Below are 18,085 nucleotides of genomic sequence, written 5' to 3' on the forward strand. Positions count from 1 at the left end.
ATTGCAAGCAGTGATTATATGCAGCAGCAGCAGCAGCAGGTTGGATCCTGCACCAGAAGTGGGACTAAACGGCTGAGCATATCCTAGGATCCCTTTGAGCTCAGAGTGGATCCTTGCCTGTATTCCTGGAAGAAGTTGATAAGGGGAAAGTTGTCGGAGTGCTACACCAGCAGCCTATGTCTGCACTGGCGGCACCAGTACTTTTGCTTGGGGAAGAAAATAGCCATGGAAGTCAAGCAGAAATGATGAGAGGTGTGCAAGGCAGAGAAAGACTAAGAAGTCTCCGCACACTCTCAAACTCTGCCCCACCAGCACCACCTAAAAGCTGAAGCAGATTCAAATTAGGAAAATGCCTATGGAGAATTTGGAGTGGAGGACGTTTGGCTCCAAGAGAAGAAAATTTCCAGTGATGACATCAGTCTACTTCCTGTATCAAAACATATTGCTAGAGTACCATCTAGGGATACCTGCCTAATGCGATTGAATTGGTCTCCAGAACCAAAACAGCAGCTTTTAAACCTCCCCCAAATCAATTTTAAAGGTTTCTAGCACACACAAAAATCCTGAACCTTTTTGTCTGAAATTTGGTGGCATCTGTCTCATGCCTGTTATTTTCAAACCAATTGTTTACAAAACACTAGGGGAGATTAAGTGATTCACTTTTGTCTCCTCTCCAGTACTGGAAAGATTGAAATTATGGGGAAATAACTGCATCCCTCCTCCTGGAATTTGTCAGAATTCACCTTCAGATTTAATCCAAACCTGCCCCCAAAGTTTCTTTAAAATTTTATATCAAAATGTAAAATCTAGCAGGAAAACCCCCACACTGATCTGCCTATAATTTGGCAGGTTTCATACACTCTGTAAGGGCCACACATTTCATTCACTTCTGTCAAAAGAAAAGAGGGAGTGGGAGGAGGAGAAATGAACCCTCTTTCTTCCTGAAATTGACCTGGACCCGGATCCTGAGTCTAACCAAGAAGCCTCTGAACGACTTCAGATGAAGCTGAGCTGTTTCCCAAGCACCAATGCAGTCCAAACCAAATATTGTGATTGGTACACATCCCTAGAACTGGTGGTCACTTCATAAAAGCTTGATTTGGCTTGTCAGGGAAACAAACAAAAATTAAATATACCCCAAACGAAATGTTATTATTTTTTGAAATGCAAATCAAAGGAGCAATACAAAAATGGCTGTGCTAACAGTAAATTGTAGAAGAATGTGTTTGTATGCATGTGTTTTAATAAAAGGATGCGAAACTTCAGCCTAGAAAGTGTTTTATGTGCAGTGAAAACTGAAATTAAAACTTGCTACATTTTCTGTTATGTGATATTATATTGAATTATATGACACTTCCCCTTATCCCACTGCACATGTTGGCTTAGTTCTAAACTCTTTACTCACACAACTATGATTTGCAAGGTGGATGACATTGTCTTGGCAGTACAGAGTCCTTCTTAGATAGGAGAGCCCATGAGAAAAAGAACCAAAAGCAAGGATTAGTGAGGAGTGATCTTGCCTGCCTTTAGCCATCAATACTCGGCATTCCAAAACTAGTTCTACCCCATTAACAATCCTTTTGGCACTGAAATTTAAGGCTCAGAGACTCCTTTTGCATTGACTCTTTGTGGTCTCACATATGTTTAAATGGTTGTTATCAGAAAAGAAATACGCTGCACATTGAAACTGCTAAATTATTTCTGTTGGATGAGTTAATTGTCAAAATGTTAATTTGTCAGATGGATATGGTGAAGTCTTCCGCAGCTTGGGAGTCCCAGTTGCTATGCATATCACTGCTTTGCCCGTTGATCAGCACAAACACCAAAGCCCTTCAGGTAATTATCTGGAATTTCATCATCAGGGGGTTAAAAGGCATTTGTTATGAAGAGAGAAACTGATATTTAAATATCTACTTCCTCTAACCCATCAGAGTCCAGATATCCTTCTATTAAAACTCTGAATTCCTAAATTAGAATTACAGTGGTACCTCGGGTTACAGACGCTTTAGGATACATACACTTCAGGTTACAGACTCTGCTAACCCAGAAATATTACCTCGGGTTAAGAACTTTGCTTCAGGATGAGAACAGAAATCGTGCAGCGGCGGTGCAGTAGCAGGAGGAGGCCCCATTAGCTAAAGTGGTGCTTCAGGTTAAGAACAGTTTCAGACCTCCAGAACGAATTAAGTTCTTAACCCGAGGATGCACTGTAAATGTAAAACAATGAGAAGCGAAAGCTTTCATGTTCAAGTTCTGCACCAAAGAGCTGCTATGGAGTTGCTACAGCATGGAATGTCAACAATTATCTGATCAGCAATAAGTTTCTTTAAAGGAACCCCCAACAATGATGATGGGAAAAGACCCTCCAGCACACCTCAGGTCAGCAAGCTAATTTAGGTTGCACAGTGCAGGCCGCATAGCGAGCAGAGCTTTGCACCCCATTGCCTTAGTGCTACCACCCTTAGCCGAATCTGCCACGCAAGGCAGCGACCTCACTCTGCCCAATGGTAGGGCCAGCCTTGGTCCATTGAGTTCAGTATTGTCTACTGTCAGGGAGCGGTCTGAACAGAATGGGAAGGGTATCTGCAGTCAGATCTCCGAAGGCGTGGGGAGGGGGAGAGAGAGACTCATCCCCGCCCTTCTCCCCAGCAGTTTCAGTAGGAGAGAGAGAGGAGAATACTACACAGCCTCCGCAGGAGTTACCAAGCTATGAGATAGTGGAAGGAGAGAGGGGAGGGAGAGAACAGCCAGCAGAGACATCCCTAGAGAGCCTGGGCCACCCTTCCTCCCCTCAGGCTCATAGGTCTCTCCATATTAGACAACAGTGAGTGTGGAGAGGCGGAACTTCCTGTTGGTGCCCAGGATGTTGCTGGGGTGGAAGGGGAAGGGGTCCGAGTAGCCAACACCTCTCTTTGCGGAGAGATATGGATTCTTGCTTTGCAACCAGATGACTGAATAAAAACAACTATAAAATACAAACTGGTTGTGATTCTCGCCTATGAAGTTACCAGGGGAGGACAGGACACTCCACGCATGACACCTACACTGACAGGCAGCAGCTGTCCAGGGTTTCAGACAAGGGATATTTGTAGCTCTACCTGGAAATTCCAGGGACTGAACCAAGGACCCTTTGGAAGGAAAGCAGTTGTTCTGCCGCTGACCACAGCCCTTTCTTTAAATGCGGCATCAATTCAATGAGGTTTTCAACCTCTGAAAGCGATAAATATAATAAGAGAGAAAGCAAATGTACTAATCGCTCCAAAACCACCTAGTGTGGGTTTTCTATGCATAAGTAATCATGTCACAACTTTTTTCAAAGTTAGGTATTTTTCAATTTTACAGAGCTAAAACACCTGTGTGTTCATGTGGGATTTAAAAAAAAAATAATCTAGTTGCTTAACTTTACTATTCCTAAATCACCATGCGGTGGGGGGAGGAGGGAAGAGTCACAGCTGCTATTCAAGGTGCAAGACAGTAATATTGTTTAGTTTTGGCTTCAGAGCAATGAAAATTTGGCAGCTTCAGAGTTCGGAATGGGAGGAGATGGGTGTGTGAGAGAGCCAGGGCTTGGCATGAAGATTTCATCACTGGGCTAAGAAAATATCAGGCAGAATGGGGTCTTCTGTATGCAAATTAGACTGCAGAAATTTATAAAGCTGATTAAGGTGTGCATTAAAAAGTGCAAACCCGAGCCTCTCAGTTTTGACATACTGATTTTGCACCTAATCCTAACACTGTGGTGGCAGCAGAGCCGTCTTTCCAATTGGGTTTAGTGGCGCATTGCACCAGGGCGCTGGCCTCTCAGGGGCGCCCCAGCGAGTGGGGGAGTTGCGCAGCTTTGCTGGCAGCCTCCCCTTTCCCTGCACGCCCGCCAGCTGTGCCCCGTCAACCATATGACTGGCGGGCATGCAGCTTGCCTCCAAAGCCTCTGTGGGAGGAGAGTGTTCCCTGCAGAGGCTTAGGATGGAAGCTGTGCCCTGCCAACTATATGGCTGGCGGCAGCAGGAGCAGGAGCAGCAGCTAGGTGCTTGGTTGTGGGTGCGCACGCTCTCTCGTCCATCTGTTGGTGCCCGCAGGAGCCTCTGTGCGCTCGCCATGGTGGACAGCATCTACCAGACCCTCTCACCGGGCCAGTATGCCAATGGCCACGCAGCACAGGTCTGGCAGCTCTACATTGGCAACACGCAGAGCCGCACTGCCAAGTACAAGAACTGGTTGGTGTGCTGCTGCATGCCCAGTGCTGCAACATGGTGCTCGACGTGGCCTGCAGCATCGGGTGAGTCACACGGCAGGAGGAGGACACAGTGCTGGGTGCTAGGTCATGACCCAGCTTGAAGGCCTGGGCTCCCTTCTCCCTAGGGGAGTTTGTGTCTCAGGGCACTCTAATCCGGATCCACGCATGTGGCAGCTGATCAGGACCTCCCCCCTTCATTGAAAGCACATGGCTCAACACCCCACACCACAATCCCCGAACTACAATTCCCAGCTCCCTCTAACAATCCACCACTTCTCAGGATTCTTTGAAGGCGTGCGCTTCAAACGCGCCAGGTGTGATTTAAATGAAAGGAAAGGGCCCCCGTCGCTTTGTTGTGGGAGAGGCTCCCCCCATTAGGAACATGACACGTGTGTGTGCAGCTTCCTTCCCAAGCCTCTGCAGGAGGAGAGCGATCCTCATAGAGGCTTAGGAAAAGGTTGACAACTCTGGGAAATAGGGGGGGGGGGGCGCTGCAGCAATCTTTGTACCACGGCGCCAGATATGCTTAAGACGGCCCTGGGTGGCAGGAAGTTCTCCTTGCTTGCCAGTAGGTGGCAACATCCACAGAGCTCCACTTTATTATCTTCATTCACCCCTTCTAAACGCTGCAGTCATTTGACTAAGGGCCCCAAAGAAATTGCCATTTAGAAATAGTGTGCATTGGCTAAATGTGTTTGATGGGAGCCTAGAGGTCCCTGGTTCAGATCTCATGGCAGCCACAAGCTTGCTTTGTCACTTTATGTCACTGGGGAACAAGTTGCAGTCTGAGGGGTGCATTATTCCCTTTGGAGCAATATTTCGAGACCAAATGCCAGTCAGTTGCAGAAGAAGAAGAGTTTGGATTTGATATCCCACTTTATCACTACCCGAAGGAGTCTCAAAGCAGCTAACATTCTCCTTTCCCTTCCTCCCCCACAACAAACACTCTGTGAGGTGAGCGAGGCTGCGAGACTTCAGAGAAGTGTGACTAGCCCAAGGTCACCCAGCAGCTGCATGTAGAGGAGTGGAGACGCGAACCCGGTTCCCCAGATTACGAGACTACCGCTCTTAACCACTACACCACAGTGGCTCTCCAGTGTGCAGGCATGGTGACACTCTTGAGTTTAAGGATACAGAGAAACAGTACACAAATAAAGTGACTATGACCCATGAGGCAAGGTGAGGCAACCATCTCAGGTGGCAGGATCCACAGAGGTAGCAGATCCTATTGTAGATCTTTATGCTCAGCTTCTCGCTATAATGTACATCTTCACTCACCCCCTTCTTCCCTGCTGGGGAAGGGGGGCACCGTTTTGTGGTTCATTTCAGCATACCCTCCAAGCACCTCTATTTTCCAGGGACAGTCCTGGGATTACAAAAGCCATCCTGGCTTCCGATTCAATCCAGGAATCCTATTTTCCCTGCCAGTGCCGCCACCAAGGAGGATGAGCAGTGGCAGCGGCAGTGGGCAGTGGCAAGGGAGCATCCCTTTGCCTCTCCGTGGCCACAACTGTCAGCTTCCTCCCTTGAACAGCTTGTAGCAGCTGCTGGAGTGCAAGTGAGGAGCAAGAGAGACTGCTGTCACCAAGGTCCAGCTGGCAGAGGGCAGGGCCACCCTGGGCAGGAAGAAAGGAGGAATGGAACCCAAGAAGTTTTGATTATTATTTTTTTCTGCATCCACATCTACTCTTGCCCCCTTGTATAATTTATTTATTGGTGCATGTTTTTCTTTTTGCAAATCTACCAAACAATAAAACAAAACAAAAATTTACTGAGCCAACCGAAAGAAAAATGTGTATAATTTGAGGAGAAAGAAATTTATTTATTCCCCAGCCACTCTGAGCAGCTTCCAACAAAATATAAACAATACAAATAAACATCAAACATTAAAAGCTTCCCTAAACAGGGCTGCCTCCAGATGTCTTCTGAAAGTCATATAGTTGTTTATTTCCTTGACATCTGATGGGAGGGTGTTCCATGGGGCAGGTGCCACTACCAAAAAGGCCCTCTGCCTGGTTCCCTGTAACCTCACAGTGAGGGAACTGCCAGAAGGCCCTCGGCGCTGGACCCCAGTGTCTGGGCTGAACGATGGGGGTGGAAACGCTCCTTCAGGTATACTGAGCCTAACAGAATTAACCCTTCGGTTATAGACTGAATGATCTCTGCTGCTGCACTCCCAACACTGGGCAGCCTGGTGATTGGAAATAATTGGTTTCACGTTCTTGAGTCAGATCGTGAAGGCTGGCACTCATCTTTGGGAATGTTCGCATCTGGTGTTAGCAGCTCTTCTGGCCCTGATTCATGGAGCAAGTAGGTGGCTGGATTCTCCATGATCGATGCCAAGAAAAGGGAGAAACAAAGGAGAAACAGTTTCATCTGTATTGTAAACCTCACGGGTGGCAGACTCTCCAGCCAGAATGTGTGAATGAAAGGAAGGATGGAGGGGAAGGAAGGGGGTCCATCCGCACCGTTTTTACAATCGATGTCTATTATTCAAAATAAGGGAGGCAGTTTTATAAGGCCTGCGAGTGCAGATTTCCTAGCCTGCTTCTTCTAAAATTACCAAGAATGCAAAAAAGGAAAATAAAATAAAACCCCAATAGTTTGACCTCTTAAATCACAAATTGGATAGGTTTACTACTAAAGTGCATTGTAAATATGTTTCCCATTATTTAGCTCATTTAGCATGTTCAGCAGTGAGCATTCGGATGTTTTGCGTCTTATTATTATTATTATTATTTCATAGCAGGCATTTGATGATTTTCCAAGCCATGGGGATATTTAAAAGACCTGAACGCAACTGGCACAATGCTAATAGGTCATTGTAAGCCATCTGGATGCAGACAAAGAAAGATGAAAGATGTAATAGACTCAGATCAGGCTGCTTATATTGGAGCCCTGGATACTAAGATACTTAACATACTCAGCATTATGTTTAAAGTAAAAAAAAAGCTGAATAGCTCTTACATATTTGTTCAAGCCTTATGGAAATAGCCTTTCTGGTATTGTTTTTGAGTGCAGCCCTCACTCTAATTAAGTAGGGATAAATCTTATGGACAGTACCCAATGAAGTACCTTTTCTAGGGATTTCTACCTGCACAAGGGAACTTCCCCTTCCTCTCCTCTCCCCATGTGCCCCTGTGTCCTCCCTGTTCAAGAGGGCTGGAGGAAACCCCAGAACAAATTTTGGGGTGAGCACGGGGTGAGTAGCAGAAGAGAAGTTCAATTGCACAATCAAAAGCTAGAGGAACTACTTATTTGGATACCACCTTACCAAATTTTATGGAGCAAGACTGTAGTCTTTGCCCAAATTCACAGAGAAGTCCTTATACGTGTGTGTGTGTGTGTGTGTGTGTGTGTGTGTGTGTGTGTGTATGCATATGTGCAGCAGTGTGGTGCAGAGTGATCTACTATGACATGGGAGACCAGTGTTCAGATCCCTGCTCAAGCAAGAAGCTCACTAGGTTACCTTATGTACCTCAGGTAGGCGAACCTACCTCACAGGGTTGCTGTGAGGATAAAATGGGGAGAGGGAGAACCATGTCCACCAGCTAGAGCTCCTTGGAACAGAGGCAGAATGTAAATTTAATAAATGAATAAATAACAGTAAGAGAATAGAGTCATGCCTTCCATATTGTAATACATCCAAACAGTGGTACCTCGGATTACATACGCTTCAGATTACATGCGCTTCAGGTTACAGACTCGGCTAACCCAGAAATAGTACCTCAGGTTAAGAACTTTGCTTCAGGATGAGAACAGAAATCGTGCTCCAGTGGCGCGGCAGCAGTGGGAGGCCCCATTAGCTAAAGTGGTGTTTCAGGTTAAGAACAGTTTCAGGTTAAGAATGACCTCCGGAACGAATTAAGTACTTAACCCGAGGTACCACTGTACTTTACACAGTCACAATTTTCTTGTTATACCATTAACATAATATAATGCATTTTTGCATGTTGTTCTGACTAATCTATGCATTTTTATGTACACTTTCCCCACACGAATGCTTTTTTTAACACTTTATTTGCTTGGAGAATGGCATCATAAAATTCAGAAAAGTGAGGATTGCAAAGCATAGCTGTGTTCTGGTTTGTGTATTTCAGGAAGCCTGAATTAGGTAGATTCGTGTTTTTAACTAAATCCCACCCCCATCCCTAGTCAGTACAGCAGGCAGATGATGGGATCAGAGGGAGAATCCAATGGGAGAAGCTGTCGCTGCCCCCCCCTTCACTACATCCAAAGTTTCACACCTTCTCTAGGATGTAGCCTGATTCACATCTGGACAATATTTGGAGGACGTGAGATCACCTGGGAGCTCCATGTATGCCACTCTGGAGTCCTCAGAGAAAGGCAGGAATGTACCTAACAAACAAGGAAATGTGTGTAGCTGAAATCTGTAGCAAAGTGATGTCTCATTGCACGGCGTAAGAAGAAGAGAATGAATTTCTGTGACCAACTTGTCCAAGAGGTCTACGTTTAGCACTTATTGGAAACCATATACCGTATTTTTTGCTCTATGAGACGCACCAGACCACAAGACGCACCTAGTTTTTGGAGGAGGAAAACAAGAAAAAATATATTCTGAATCTCAGAAGCCAGAACAGCAAGAGGGATCACTGCGCAGTGAAAGCAGCAATTCCTCTTGCTGTTCTGGCTTCTGGGATAGCTGTGCAGCCTGCATTTGCTCCATAAGACGCACACACATCCCCCCTTACTTTTTAGGAGGGAAAAAGTGAGTCGTATAGAGCAAAAAATACGGTATTTAATGGCACAACACAAAATAGTTATAATGCCTTCTGCCTGCATTGGATTGCATCCCAAGACTCATGTAACACTGAAGTATAGGAAGCTGACTTATACAGAGTGAGACCACTGGTCCATCTACCCCAGTACTGTTTGCACTGACTGGCAGTGCCTCTCCAAAATTTCAGATGGAGTTTTTTCCTCTGGCCTACCTGGAGATGCCAGGGATCAAAACTAGGACCTTCTGCACGCAGAACAGATGCTCTTCCACTGAGCTATGGCCCTTCCATGTGTTTTAGCAAGGGACTATGGGAATACTGTAATGCTAGATTCTACCGCTTTGGTTAAATAAGAATTACTTTCATTTGCTTTTATTCTTGATAACTAGAGTGGGCCTATTTCCAGATTTTCCAGTGGATTTATTCCTTTGCATTTTAATGTACATCAGACTTCCTTTGCACTGTACTTTTTACATATTTTAAGCTTGGAAAAAAATGTACTGGAACAATAAGGATAATGGAGCAAGGAGAAAGGAGTCCCAAAAGCTGCATTAAGGGAATATGCATGACTTTCGATGCAAAAGCCAGTGACTGCAATCCTGCTCCATTAATATCCACAGATTTTGCCACTGATTCCTAGACGTGCAGGATTGCACCCAGAATAAACTAGCTTAGCACAACCTGAATACCACATAAACCTTGCATTTAAATCGTCTTAGTCCCCCCTGGTTTAATCGCAACAGTACTGCCTTTTGTCCTTTGCAGATGCCAGACCCGGGTCTCAAACGGAAACAGAATGAAAAGCCCTTTCACTAATGATCCATGGATGTTTCAGCAGCTTACAAACTAATAGAGCATCATTGGCCAGCTGTATCCATACCTAAATGGCGCATATGGTGCGCAAGTTCATGCACTCTCCCAATTAGGCCCTGTGTCTTAAAACTGCAAACCTGTTTAACAGTTAGCCTGGGAGTAGCTCTGTGAATACAGTAAAATGACACTTATGCTGAAAGTGGACGATAGACTTCGCAAAAGGGTGAATTTATTGATCTGTGCTTCTAACTGGACACAAACTGGAAAAATTCCATTAAACCCAGGAATCATATTAGCCTTCAAATGGCACAAGTGGCATTCTCCATTCTTTTTGTTCGGATAGAGAAACATTATATAGTTGTGATTGACCCCCCCCCCCTCACACGACTCTCCCTCATACACCAAGATGCTGTGGACTAGTAGATGATGCACAAGGATCATATAACTCAGAGGATATCAACATGGTGCCCTCCGGAGTCCAGCTCCCATTAGTCCTAGTCCAGCACAACCTTTAGTGAAGGATGTTGGGAGTTGTAGTCCAGCAGACACCATATTAGCTACCCCTAGTATAACTGCTGCCACAAAAAAGAGAGGTGTCCATGCTGAGAGAACCAGCAAACCATCTTTAACTCTGGCCAAAACCATGTCAAATGATTAGGGACATACTAAATATTCCCTAATGTCAGTATATAATATTTGCTTTGAAATTAGCCCATTGTCTACAGCCAAACTAGCTGCTGGGAAAGGTAGTTGCATAACTTTAACTCTCTTGTTGTTTCAGTGGTGTTTGGCACCCCTTTCTTCCCCAGGCTTCTTTACTGAACTTCTCCTCCTTCACTGTCTACGGACCCAATTTGTCCTTACCACTGTTTAATCTGTAGTGATTTGTTCAAATCTATTGTACTAGGAGTTGCGACATCATTTGTTGTTGTTGTTGTTGTTGTTGTTGTTACATTTATATACCACCCTTCATCTGAAAATGACGGGGCAGTTTACAACATAAAAAACACAAAATCAAGAATACATAACGTAATAATATGTAAAGGTAAAGGTACCCCTGATCATTAGGTCCAGTCGTGGGCGACTCTGGGGTTGTGCACTCATCTCGATCTATAGGCCGAGGGAGCCGGCGTTTGTCCGCAGACAGCTTCTGGGTCATGTGGCCTTCATGACTAAGTCGCTTCTGGTGAACCAGAGCAGCACACGGAAACACTGTTTACCTTCCCACCAGAGCGGTACCTATTTATCTACTTGCACTTTGACATGCTTTCGAACTGTTAGGTGGGCAGGAGCTGGGACCGAGCAATGGGAGCTCACCCTGTCACAGGGATTCGAACAACCAACCTTCCGATTGGCAAGCCCTAGGCTCTGTGGTTTACACCACAGCGCCACCCACATCCCGGGTTCCACCCGGAAAATGACATCGGTCACCATTGGAGATTAAATGCCAATGAGGGCAAATGAGGGAAAGGACAGAGACAGCAAATAAGAATAATAATTGTGCTGAGATCGAGCAACAGGCAGGAGAACAAGTTGGGGCCAAGCAGCATTGAAACAACACAGTTTTCCAATGAATGTGAAAAATCAGACAATGCTTCAATAATCTGACTGTAAAAAAATTGCTGTGGAAAAGTGTTTCCTCAAAAGCTGAAGTAATATCTCAAAGCTTGCCATATTTACCAGAGGGTGGAGAAGGTGGATGGAGAGAGCTGACATGTTGAGCTTGTAAACAGGGGAAATTATTTTACTCGAAAAGCAAATCATTTTTAATTCTCATCCCACCCAACCCCCCACAAAATTTTTTAAAGGTTTCTAGTATATAAGGCCCTGGACCTATCTGTTAGTAATTTGGTAGGTTCCTACCTAGGGGCACATCTCTCACTCTGCAGTTTTCAGACTACTTCTCCACAAAGCAGCAAGAGAGATTAAGTGATTCCTTTCTTACACACTGTAAGTCCAGTCAAAGGCTCATCTCACTTCAGGCTGAGGGAACCGGCATTTGTCCACAGACAGCTTTCCGGGTCATGTGGTCAGCAGGACTAAACCACTTCTGGCACAACGGAACACCGTGACGGAAACCAGAGCGCACGGAAATACCATTTACCTTTCCGCCACAGTGGTACCTATTTATCTACTTGCACTGGCGTGCTTTCAAAATTCTAGGTTGGCAGGAGCTGGGACAGAGCAACAGGAGCTTGTCACCATCGTGCAGATTCGAACCAATGACCTTCCATTCAGTGGTTTAGACCACAATGCCACCCACTCTCTAGTGGTTTAGATCACAGTGCCACCCGCTCTCTTTTAGCTTAAATAGACCCCAGGCCAAATCAGGCAGTCCATGAAGTGCCTTGGACTAAGGAGCATTATTTTCCAAAGCATTAAATTGGGCTCTTGAATCATGTAGTGAGTGCATTCTCTCACCTCACTTATTTCAAGCACACTTGGTATCTTTCATCCTCCTGCTTGGGAAATGGGTGGGTTACGGTTGTCCTGAGGAGGTTAAAGAATGTTCCACTGCGTAGCAGCAAACAGGATTTGATGTTCATTACTCCACTCTGATTCTGACATCGGAGGTGCAAAGGGATTTTAGCAAGTGTGAAATGTCTTAAATTCCTTAAGCCTCACACCGTTCAAGAGCTACCAATATTAACTAAAAGAGCAACGGTGTGAAATTACTTTTGGTCACTTATAATCTATCCAGACTCTAATGCTGTGTTTAAAATTAAGCCCTGATTGCAAAGGATAAGAAATGTTCTCCTCTAATTTCTCATCTGGGGAGATATAAAGTGACTTACGGTTAACCAGAGGAAATGAAAGAGGGATGAGACCTACAGTTAGAAGTCCAGGTGGTTCTACTGCTTTCTTATTTTTCTTCACTTTTAGATTTTTTCCATCCCTCTCTTCCTTTTGTGTGTGTGTGTGTGATTTTTTAAAAAACCCGCTTGTGATATTGTGAAGGGAAGAATGTAACCCTTCCATTTTATTTCTCCACATATAAAGGCAAACGTGTTTCATTAAAACAAGATTCCAAACGTGTTTCATTAAAATAAGATTGCTGAAAAATGCTCTGCTGATGACTAGATCCTCAGCGGCAGATTAATGGAATGTATGCAGTTCTTTACAAACAGATAAAATGTTATCTGCAATTCTTAACCTATATTGCAGCAGCAGTATGCAGGATGGCTGTCCTTTAAAGTTCTCTTGGTTACACATATGGGTTAATATAGTTACTGGGGGTTATTGTTCTAAGGGGAATTTGCCTGTGAAATGAAAGACATGAAAAGATAATGATAACTCTAAATTATGCAAGTCTGTTTAACAGAAATATGTGGTGAAACACAGCCAATGGGACATTTCTAAACTGTGGGTACAGTGTTATAAAATATGTGAGAGTTGCCCAGACACTGCAGAGCTGATGGGAAACATGTGCCTGTACCACCAGCCCAAAGACCAAGGGTCCCTGAGAGTCCTGCCTCCAAGGAAGAACATTGTGGCAAGGAGAAGTATATGCAGGTGCCAGGTGCCAGGTGGCAGACGAACTGACCCTCACAACAGGTTGCCAGGAACGGATAAGACAAGGAAAAGTCCTTACCATCTGCTTTTATTCAATATTTACAGAAAGAGGCTTGAGAATGCAACCTCTTGGAATAATAGCATTGTCCTGAGTAAATCTCTGTCCCCTCTTTTCTCCTACTTCCTCATTCATCACCTTCTTCCGTATGGGTGGTGCTGAGGACCCTTTGCTCCTGAGCCCTTTGCTCTACTACTTTCACGGCTCGCCAGGTTCTGGGAGGGGGTGGGTCTGGAATGCTTTCTAGACACAGTGTCTGTCAGCTGTTGCTCTCCTGGTGCTTCCTCTCCCATTAATTCCCAGCTTTCCCCATCATCTGCCTCTGAGCTGTGACCTCCCTCAACCCCCTGTTGCAATTCTGAACAGTCTTCTTCTCTGGAAGGGTCAAGCTTGGGAGGCGGTCTCCACCATTCCTCCTCTGCCCAGTCCCTGACAGCAGGATACTTGGGCTCAAGTACCTGCAGCAGCATCTTCTCTGATACCAAGTAACTTGATCCATAAGATTCTGGTGTCTATGTGCTCTGCTCATGGTCTCTGTGGGGATTCCTGGTGAGAGGGTAGTTAGAAGAGCATTCTCCATAGCAGAGCCTCAATTTTGGAATGATTGCGCCCTGGAGTTTGATCTGCATTCTTCATTGCTGGGATTTTGACACCGACTGAAGGTGCTTTTGTTCACCCAGGTCTTTTCAGTTTGATAATGTAAAGGTAAAGGGACCCCTGACCATTAGGTTCAGTCGTGGCCGACTCTGGGGTTGCAGTGCTCATCTCGCTTTACTGGCCGAGGGAGCTGGCGTACAGTTCCGGGTCATGGGGCCAACATGAGTAAGCCGCTTCTGGAGAACCAGAGCAGCACACGGAAACACCATTTACCTTCCCGCTGGAGCGGTACCTATTTATCTACTTGCACTTTGATGTGCTTTCGAACTGCTAGGTTGGCAGGAGCAGGGACCAAGCAACGGGAGCTCACCCCATCACGGGGATTCGAACCGCCAACCTTCTGATCGGCAAGCCATAGGCTCTGTGGTTGAACCCACAGCACCACCTGCATCCTGATAATGTAATGTTATCATTAATAGCATTTTCTGGATTGGGTGGGTTTTTTTAATGATTAATATTTTAATCAGCGTTTTAGTGACTTATTTAGGGATGCATTTTGTTGGCTTATCTTGTGGTATACGTGGTTTGGGGCTCTGAGGAGAAAGGCTGACTTATAAACATAATAAAATAAGTAAGAACATAAGCCTTTTGGATCAGGCCAACATCCTGTTCTCACAGTGGTCAACCAGATGACTGTGGGACCTGAACACAAGAGCCCTCTCCCCTCCTGTGGTTTCTTGTTGCCTCTCACTGTGGAGACAGAACATAGACATCAAAAGAAGAAGAGAAGAGTTTGGATTTGATATCCCACCTTTCACTCCCCTTCAGGAGTCTCAAAGCGGCTAACATTCTCCTTTCCCTCCCCCCCCCCCACAACACACACTCTGTGAGGTGAGTGGGGCTGAGAGACTTCAGAGAAGTGTGACTGGCCCAAGGTCACCCAGCGGCTGCATGTGGAGGAGCGGAGACGCGAACCCGGTTCCCCAGATTACGAGACTACCGCTCTTAACCACTACACCACACTGGCTCCTAATCTCCTTATTTCCCAAGAATTGGGCCAATCCTCTTTTAAAGCCATCCACGTTAGTGACCATCACTGCTTCCTGGGAGAGCGAGGTCCATGGTTGACCTATGAGCTGTGTGGAGAAGAACTTTCTTTTATCTTTCCTGAATCTTCCAGCATTCAGCTTCCTTGGATAGTCTTGAGTTCTAGCATCTCACCACTCTCCCCTGCCATGCATCATTTTATAAACTTCTGTCATGTCAGCTCTTGCTCACCTGTTCTCTAAACTAAAAAATCCCAAATGCTGCAACCATATCTGTCAACTTTCCCCTTTTCTTGCGAGGAATCCTATTTGGAATAAAGGAATTCCCCTTAAAAAAAGGGAAACATTGACAACTATGGCTGCAACCATTCTCCATAGAGAACCATCCTTGCCCTATCTATAGGGTTGAGAAAAAGCAGCAGGAGGGTAGATAATATCTCCCCCCCCTCCTTTCTCTGCCAAAAAATGAACACTTCATTCCAACAGTCAGTTGCCCTGGGGCTGTGGAGCAGAGGAGAAACACATGCTGCCCCCTTCCATGTGGCACACACAAACACATACAGATTTAATGACCATTTTAAACAAACACATAGGCTTGCAAATGTCTAATATATTTCCCCCTCCTTTGAGATGTCAAACTTCACTCCCCCACCCCTTTTTGGGAAAAAACAAAAGTGTGTGTTTTGAATGCAGTGCCAAAGAGTCTTGGTGCTCAAACATACAAGTCCACTTGTGTATATGGGACTGATAACGTGGAATAAGATACAATGCCATCTTAAGCAACTTGCACAATGGACAAGAAAGGATTCTGCCACTTCAGCTTCAAGATCCCTGCCTCCATCTGACGCTTTCGACCGTCCATAGTAATGATGCTCACTCAGCAAGGAAAATCTTCCTGTAATCCTTTTACCAGCCAGTGCTTTGCGAGTGATGACAGCTGCCTGCTCTTTCCGGGTTACTAATGGCCTCGAATACAGAACAGGCTTTCGGAGCATTCCAGTCCCAATGATACATACATAAGAGTATCCCTGCCAGACAGTTTCTGCATCGATAGGTGTCTCAGGTATCTTGCAAGTGTCTCAGGAGGCATGCAGGAATTCGGAGATGGAAAGATCCTTCTTTAAGCAAGGTGAAGTCCTGACAATCTGTGCCCTTTAGGAAACAACCAGAATATATCTGTTTACTTTGAAAAAGAAACCAGCCACCTTCTGTAGTTGCTGGCCTGCAGTGGCTATCCTTGTCCTCTCACTGCCTTAGTGTTCTCGCAACCTCTGCACCTTCTCTTCTTTTCCTTTCTCTTTTCTTTTTCCTTTATTTTTTTTTTTAAAATATTTTGTTTTACATTTAAATCAAAGAAAAATGAACATCGCATTTCCAAAACAGGAGCTGTGCTTTTGATGTACTGTATGTTGTAAGGTGTTCTCGTAAGGAGTCTTATATACAGTGGTACCTTGGGTTACATATGCTTCAGGTTACATATGCTTCAGGTTACAGACTCCGCTAACCCAGAAATAGTGCTTCTGGTTAAGAACTTTGCTTCAGGATAAGAATAGAAATTGTGCTCCAGCGGTGTGGTGGCAGCAGGAGGCCCCATTAGCTAAAGTGGTGCTTCAGGTTAAGAACAGTTTCAGGTTAAGAATGGACCTCCGGAACGAATTAAGTACAGTGGTACCTCAGGTTACATATGCTTCAGGTTACATACGCTTCAGGTTACAGACCCCACTGACCCAGAAATAGTACCTCGGGTTAAGAACTTTGCTTCAGGATGAGAACAGAAATCGTGCTTCGGTGGCGCAGTGACAGCGGGAGGCCCCATTAGCTAAAGTGGTGCTTCAGGTTAAGAACATTTTCAGGTTAAGAACGGACCTCCAGAACGAATTAAGCACTTAACCTGAGGTACCACTGTACTTAACCCGAGGTACCACTGTATGTCCATATATTTCCTCTACACAGAAACCCTTAAACGCCACCCAACCTCTGTTTGTTTCTGGGCATCCCAAACACTCCAGACTCCAATCAGTATAGTCTCTGGTACCTTTAGCAACACCTTTTGTAGATAGAATCAGCCAGGGCTCCGTCCTCCCAAGCTAGATGGAAATTGGTGGCAAAGCTGAGGGTACATCTTGCAGAAATCGCATCAGTGTCCGTGTGTGTCTGTGTAAAAGTCTTTCAGAGGGATATCAAATGCATGGGTGTCTGCTGGTGAAATACTGAGGGGGGCAGACACAACCCCATGTGCCCTGCAGCTCCCTCCATGTAGTCTCTGGATGGGCCTGTGTGAAGCCCCTTCCACTGTAACAGTCTCAGTGTGCAAAGCTGTTTCTTTTCTTATTAGTGCTTCATATCAGGCACAAAGGGCTTAAAGGGCTTAAATTTATCTGAGGAACCAGCTCACTTGTCCAAAAGCGCTTCCTCTAATTTGTGATGTGTGGGGTCTGAATGCTGTGTACAGTAGCACTTTCAGCTATTTTTATTTCTCATACTCCAGTTATAAGACCTGGCACCGGACACAAATGAAAAGGCTGGATTTGGATTAGCTCTAGAACAAATAAAACCCAGATTCTTCTGAAAATAAGCCTTAAATTTCCAGGTCAACTGAGACATCAAATGAAGCAGGCTGGAGCCTACAAAATCTTTTGGCGCAATGTGCTTCATGGTCTTTAAAGTGCCACAAGTGTCTCAAATATTGATCCGGTCCTTAGGGCTGAACCAAATGTGACTCTGTGTGTGTGTGTGTGTGTGTGTGTGTGTGTGTGTGTGTGTGTGTGCAGGCTCCCAGGATTATCCTTAAGACCTTAGCAAGCAGGAAAGGGGAGGATTAACCCTTTCCTTTCCCATCCATGCCTCCTTTGTGGTTGTGATGAAATCACTATATGAGGAAAGGCCCTAGCTCCATAGTGGAACACCTGCTTTGTAATCAGAAGGTCCAAGGTTCAGTCCCTGGCATTTCTATAAAGGGCTGGGAATGCCCTCTGTTTGGGAACCTACAGAGCTGCTGCCAGTCAGTGTAGAGAATACTGACCTAGACAAACCAATGGTGCAACTCAGCTTTCTATGTGTCCTGCACCTGCTATTCACGTTTTGT

Source organism: Podarcis melisellensis (assembly GCF_964234715.1).
Source record: "Podarcis melisellensis genome assembly, chromosome: 9".
In the NCBI taxonomy this organism is placed as follows: domain Eukaryota; kingdom Metazoa; phylum Chordata; class Lepidosauria; order Squamata; family Lacertidae; genus Podarcis; species Podarcis melisellensis.